This window comes from Eulemur rufifrons, chromosome 8 (assembly GCF_041146395.1).
Source record: "Eulemur rufifrons isolate Redbay chromosome 8, OSU_ERuf_1, whole genome shotgun sequence".
Taxonomy (NCBI): Eukaryota; Metazoa; Chordata; class Mammalia; order Primates; family Lemuridae; genus Eulemur; species Eulemur rufifrons.
The window spans coordinates 83,156,181-83,163,348 of NC_090990.1; the positions used below are offsets into that span (position 1 = coordinate 83,156,181).

At 38.6% G+C, this 7,168-nt stretch overlaps 1 non-coding gene across 1 annotated transcript; it reads right to left on the reverse strand.

Moving 5' to 3' along the window:
* Positions 1-5,520: 5,520 nt before the first annotated feature.
* Positions 5,521-5,684, reverse strand: LOC138390934 (U1 spliceosomal RNA). Its single transcript, XR_011234602.1, has one exon. It is a non-coding gene; the product is annotated as a U1 spliceosomal RNA (small nuclear RNA).
* Between the last annotated feature and the right edge of the window lie 1,484 nt (positions 5,685-7,168).

A 7,168-nucleotide genomic window follows, 5' to 3' on the forward strand; every position in this document is an offset into this window, starting at 1 on the left:
TGATGAAAGCAGAAATATGTAACCATGCAAGTACAGAGAAGCTCTAAAAATAAAAATAAAAAAAAAAAAGAAATATGTAACCAAACATAACTTACTTAGTGATGGAAAAAAATCACTAGATCATGTGGGACAAATGTAACTTACTTTTTGTAGACTTTTTATATAAATAAATTTAAAATTAAAGAAAAATATCTTTTGTCAAACTGTCAGTCCTAATTTTGGGTCCTTTATCCAGAAGAAACAATGTTGATTTATGACTGGGGAGTGAATTGGGGCCTGGGGAAGAGGGAAATGAAGATAAAGTGTGAAAAATTGTTGTCTATAAGAGAGTATATTGCTATTCACACCAACACTTACTACGAACCTACTAAGTTCAAGAAAAATGCAAAGTGATGGGAGCAGATATTATGCCTTTGAGTAAAATAAGCTCCCTAACCTCTGAAAGCTGATAAAGGAGTAGGGAAGACAGTTTATACAAACATTTTTAATACAAAGTAGGGCATGAGAAGTGCTACAATTAAAGTACCCATTGTTTTCAGTAATTAGGAAAGAGAGAGTTCCAGTTCATTCTCCATACCGCCACCAAAATGAACTTTTTAAATGCCAATTTCAACATGTTATTCCCTGGCTTAAAAATCCTCAATGACTCATCAAAACCCCCATGAAAAAGATTAAACTTGGGCTTATACAGCACCTGTCTCATCTCTGAACACCCAACCATTCCACCCCATTATTCTGAATTATTTGCAGACATGCCCATTCTTCTAAGCCTCTAGACATTTGCACCTTCATTTTGTTTACAATCTCCAATTTCCTCTTCTTACTAAACTCCCAATACCTCCACTCTACCCAGCTTGGCCAAAACCCAAATCATCTCCTGAGCCCAGATGAAGACCTCGATCATTGTTGTTCAATCACACTAGGTATCACATAGTTAGCATAATTGTCTAGCAAACAAAATATATTTTCCCCAAAACTGTCATTCCCATATTGTCCCATTATTTCTTTTCCTCCCATACCTGTAGCCTCACAGCATCTCAAACTTGTAGAATGCTACCTCAATCCCTAGTCATAACTAAGATTCAGCTTTGGCTTAACCAATTTTTCCCCTGCAGCCTAACTGAGGTGGTTAGCCATTTATTCACCCTTCTTACCTAAAGTTGGGTAGGTGAAGTTAAGATTTTTTTTACTGCCAATAGAACTTCTAGGCCTTTATTCTCCCTGAAGTGTCACGGTCCTTTTGAGAGTTACTCTTTCTCTGACATCTGCTTACTTTCTATGCTCATATTTTTGGAATACCTGGGAGTCTTCAGTGACCATGTGGCTAACCCTTCTGGCACTCTGATTTTCTAGTTTCTTGATGTCCTCAACTTCAGTGATGTCTATTTCCACTTCATTCAACTATCTATTCTTTTTTTGTTTTTTCCAAAATATTAAGAGGGTACAAATGTTTTTGGTTACATGGATCACTTTTGTAATGCTTGAGTCATGGCTGTAAGTATGCCATCATCCAAATAGTGTTCTTTGTACCCATTAGATAGGTTTTGCCCCTCCCGTTCTCCTCCCTCCCCACCACCAACTATCCATTCTTGTGATCATGCCTGGATCTTGTCATTATCTGGAATTGCCCCATTGATTATATTCTAGACTATAATAACTCATCTTCTGACTGGCGACTCTCATCTTTCCAGCGTTCACTAGACAGTCCTTCTACTGCTTGATCCTTTCATTTCTCCCAATCAATCTGTTCCTGACCTTTTTTCCTTCTGAACCCAGGATACTCTTACATGATTGATCATTTGCACAATTCTTTCATGATTACCTTTGATTCTAAGGCATACCTATCCTTATATTCTGGATCAATTCTATGATTATCTTCTCTATTCCTACCTTGAGACAATAAGCAAAATTGGATTAAATGATACCATTATGCAAATGGCACCACTAAAAATTAATGACCTTCAACCTCAGCTAGGTCTTTTGCAATTTCTGTTATTCTCCTTTAAATATTAATCTAGGCCGGGCGCGGTGGCTCACGCCTGTAATCCTAGCACTCTGGGAGGCCGAGGCGGGTGGATCGCTGGAGGTCAGGAGTTCGAGACCAGCCTGAGCAAGAGCGAGATCCCGTCTCTACTAAAAATAGAAAGAAATTATATGGACAACTAAAAATATATATAGAAAAAATGAGCCGGGCATGGTGGCACATGCCTGTAGTCCCAGCTACTTGGGAGGCTGAGGCAGAAGGATTGCTTGAGCCCAGGAGTTTGAGGTTGCTGTGAGCTAGGCTGACGCCATGGCACTCACTCTAGCCCGGGCAACAGAGCAAGACTCTGTCTCAAAAAAAATAAATAAATAAATAAATAAATATTAATCTAAACCTTAGCCATTTTAATCAATTCCCCATCCCCTTCACTTCTATTAAGTGATTTTTATAAAATTTCAACCAAACAGCACACCTACAATTTTACCTAGATTCACCCTAATCCTCAACAAATTCCCTCCAATTTTGGAGGATGAGATATTCCTCTTTCTTAATTGCATTCCCTTTTACCCCATAGAGAATGCTGCCCCTTCAGTTAATTACCTCTCTCCTGTATTACTAATCTCTCCATCTAAATTAGCTCCATTACCTTAGCCCAGAGGAGTATCAAACTTTTTCTGTAAAGGACCAGAAATATTAGGAACTATTAGTAAATGTTTTAGGCTTTGTGGGTCATACTATGTCTGTCAGAACTATTCAACTCTGCTGTTACATAGCATGAAAACAGCCATAGACAATACATAATGAATAAGTATGGCTATGATCCATTAAAACTTTATTTATAGACAAGGAAATTTGAATTTAACATTTCATATGAACAAAATATTTTTTTCAGCCATGTAAAAATGTAAAAACCATGTTTAGCTCACTAGTGATACAAAAACAGGCAATCAGGCATATTTTGCCAATCCTGCCTTATCCTGTAACAATGGTCCTCGGAGTGAGGTCCCAACAGCATCAGCATCACATGGGAATGTGTTAGAAAGGCAAATTTTCCTGCCCCACTCAGACCCAGTGAATCAGAAACTCTGGGCATGCAACTCAGCCATCTGTATTCTAACAAGCTCTTTAGGTGATTATGAAACACACTCAAGTTTAAGAACTACTGTCCTATAAACAAGTTTAAGTCTCCCTGACTTTGCATCTCAAACTTTTTCTCCTCATTTCATCCCAAATTCCAAAATGATCAGTTAATCCTTGTTGTCTCCATTTTCTCACCATAATTTACCACTTGTTCATAAAAAGAGTAAGAATACCACCAAGCAGTTGTGAGAACTATATAAGATGACTACAGGTGGAAATTCCACACGGGGCATTCTTCACCTAGTAAAGAAAGGTGGGGAGGATTTCAATTCCACATGCCAGAAGGGAGAAATATGCAAGAAACACTACCTACCTCTCCATACACATCTTGCTTACTCCTTCCTCATCATGGAAGAAGAGAGTAAGCTGATGGGTGAGTCTGGGAAAAGGCATGGAGCCTAGTCTGCTTACAGGCCCAGCTGGGACCTATACAACTCCTGAGTGCAAAGTGAAAGAGGAACCTTCTCAGGGGAGCACAGTCCTGTGGAGCAAAGATTGGTGATTAGAAGACACCCTGTGGAAATTATTACCCTGTGCAAAAGTAATTGCGGTTTTTAGCATTGTTGAAATTTGCTATTTGATATTGGATACATTCTTAAATAAATGTGGTTATGTTATACATTATTTTAATGTGCATTTCTCATTTTATGTTTTTTTGCTGATGACTTATTACTTGCTGTTTATTTTATATTTATTTTAGACTATGGAAATGATTTTAGACAAAAAGCAAATTCTTATTCAAGTTCAAAATGGATCGCAAAGCAGCAGAGACAACTTGCAACATCAACAACGCATTTGGCCCAGGAACTGCTAATGAACATACAGTGCAGTGGTGGTTCAAGAAGTTCTGCAAAGGAGATGAGAGCCTTAAAAATGAGGAGCGCAGTGGGCAGCCATCAGAAGTTGACAACGACCAGCTGAGAGTAATCATCAAAGCTGATCCTTTTACAACTACAGGAGAAGTTGCCAAAGAACTCAACGTCTACCAGTCTATAGTCGTTCAGCATTTGAAGCAAACTGGAAAGGTGAAAAAGCTCAATAAGTGGGTGCCTCATGAGCTGACTGAAAATCAAAAAAATCTTCGTTTTGAAGTGTCTTTTCTTCTCATATGCAACAACGAAGAACAATTTCTCCATCAGGTTGTGACATGCCATGAAAAGTGGATTTGATATGACAACCGATAATGATCAGCTCAGTGGTTGGACCAAGAAGAAACTAGAAAGCACCTCCCAAAGCCAAACTTCCACTAAAAAAAGGTCATGGTCACTGTCTGGTGGTCTGATGCCAGTCTGATCCACTACAGCTTTCTGAATCCCAGCGAAACCATTACATCTGAGAAGTACGCTCAGCAAATCGATGAGAGGCACCAAAAACTGCAACTCCTGCAGCTGGCATTGGTCAACAGAAAGGGCCCAATTCCTCTCCATGACAACGCCAGACCGCACACGCCCCACCGCATATTGCACTACCAACACTTCCAAAGTTGAATGAATTGGGCTACAAAGTTTTGCCTCATCTGCCATGTTCACCTGACCTCTCACCAACCAACTACCACTTCTCCAAGCATCTTGACAACTTTTTGCAGAGAAAATGCACCCACAACCAGCAGGATGCAGAAAATGCTTTCCAAGAGTTTGTGGAATCCTGAAGCACAGATTTTCCACTACAGGAATAAACACACTTATTTCTCACTGGCAAAAATGTGTTGATTGTAATGATTCCTATTTTGATTAATAAAAATGTGGGTTTTTTGAATTTTGTTTTGTTTTGTTTTTTGAGACAGAGTCTTGCTCTGTTGCCCGGGCTAGAGTGCTGTGGCGTCAGCCTAGCTCACAGCAACCTCAAACTCCTGGGCTTAAGCAATCCTTCTGCCTCAGCCTCCCAAGTAGCTGGGACTACAGGCATGTGCCACCATGCCCATCTAAATTTTTCCATATATTTTTAGTTGTCTGGCTAATTTCTTTCTATTTTTAGTAGAGACAGGGTCTCGGTCTTGCTCAGGCTGGTCTTGAACTCCTGACCTGGAGCAAATCCTCCCGCCTCAGCCTCCCAGAGTGCTAGGATTACAGGCATGAGCCACTGTGCCCAGCCAATAAAGATGTGTTTGAGCCTAGTTATAATGATTTAAAATTCATGGTCCAAAATCGCAATTACTTTTGCACCAAAGTGATAGACTAAGATACACCTTCTCCAAGTGGACAGAGCCTAGGTTACAGTCCACAGGGACACTGCCGAGCCCTGTTTGTTCAGCTCCTGCTTGGCTGACTTTCTTTTGGTCTCTGCATTATTGGGATCTGTTAATTTCCTAAAGTCTCTCTGAGTAGCCCCTCAGCCTCAATAAAACCAGACAATCTCTTTGATAGAAACTTTTATTTATTTATTTATTTATTTATTTATAGGGGAGAGCATGAATGCAGTCCCCAACTACCACAAATTATGCAGTCGAGTTTCCCACATTTGGGGAAATCACGGGGGTCAGCATATCAGTAGTGCAATAGGTAAGTCTCGCCCTGGGAAAACCACCTTCATGATCATGGTATCTCCCTTGTCAGGTAAGTATTGATAGAAATTTTAAACAGTCACAGGTGTTCTATTGCCAGTGGAGCCTTGTACTTGCCCAAGACTGTCAGAACAATTTTCCCCAATCTTCCCATCTGCTGACCAATATAGCAATGAAAAAAGTGTTATAGCATATGTTGTTCTAAAACATAGGTGCTTGAATTTCCATTTTCTCTGTTTACTAAGATGAGAAATACAGTATTTAATGCAGATAGCAATCATGCCATCATCTTTGCTTGTGGAAAAATTACTGGGGGGAAAAAAAAGCAGCTCTAAGAATATGCCAAGTTAGAGCTACATTTGAAGTGCTGGTGAAATGTTAGAGGAAGTAGGAGGATTAGAGAAGTTCTCAAAAAACTGTAAGGAATAAGTAGCATTGTTATAGATGGATAAGGAGAGAAAGGAATTTCAAGAAAGGGAATAACATGAAAAAAGTCAAAAAAAAAATCTGGTGTGGGGAGACCACAGAAATATTGAGATTGGCATTGGTGAGCCTGCCTTGCTAGCCAAATCCTGAATCTTTATGTCATATAGTCATCCCTCAGTGTTCACAGGGGATTGGTTCCAGGACCCCCTGCGGATACCAAAATCGTGGATGCTCAAGCCCCTCATAAAAAATGCTGCAGTATTTGCATATCCTCCTACATAATTTAAATCATCTCTAGGACTATCTTTTCTATTCCTTTGTTGTAATAATCACCAAACTGGATAAAACGATGCCCATTTTATCCAATTGTAACACTTAATACAGTGTAAATGCTATGTAAATAGTTGTTATACTATATTGTTTAGGGAATAATGACAAGAAAAATATCTGTACATGTGCAGTACAGATGCAACCATACTTTTTTAAAAATTATTTTCAGTCCATGGTTGGTTGAATCAATGGATATGAAATTCATGACAAAGGAGGGCCAACTGTGTGAAATTGCATTTACCCATGCTTAGTTGAGTCAGGTGGCCTAACACACTGTGCAGAGTCCCGGCGGGGAGTAAAATTTACGTATGAGTTATCATTTATTGCCTGATGAGCTCATCAGATGAGTCAGAAACCATTTTCCTGATGTTCTTGTACAGAGTCAGATGGCAAATACAAAACTTATTTGCTTCCAACAATTTCTTTAAAGGAAAAAGATTATAAAAATAAAGCATCTTCACTTCAGAAAATTTGAAATATACCCAAAAATTATAAGAATGTCTATTTAAATCCCTCCAATCTCACCAAATAATGATGTGACAGTATTGCAATAACATTTTCTCCTGTCATTAATGATTCTTTGAAAGTATGATTTTAATGTAATTTTCTGTTAATGCATACATCAAACTATTTCTATTTATTTAACTATTCCTCTATTATTGGACATGTAGACAGTTTCCAAATATTCACTACTCCTTTGTAAATGTGTCTTTAAATATATCTCTTATAATTGTCATAGTCAAGAGTCCTAAAAATGCTCTTATAAACTCTATTAAAAACATAAAATA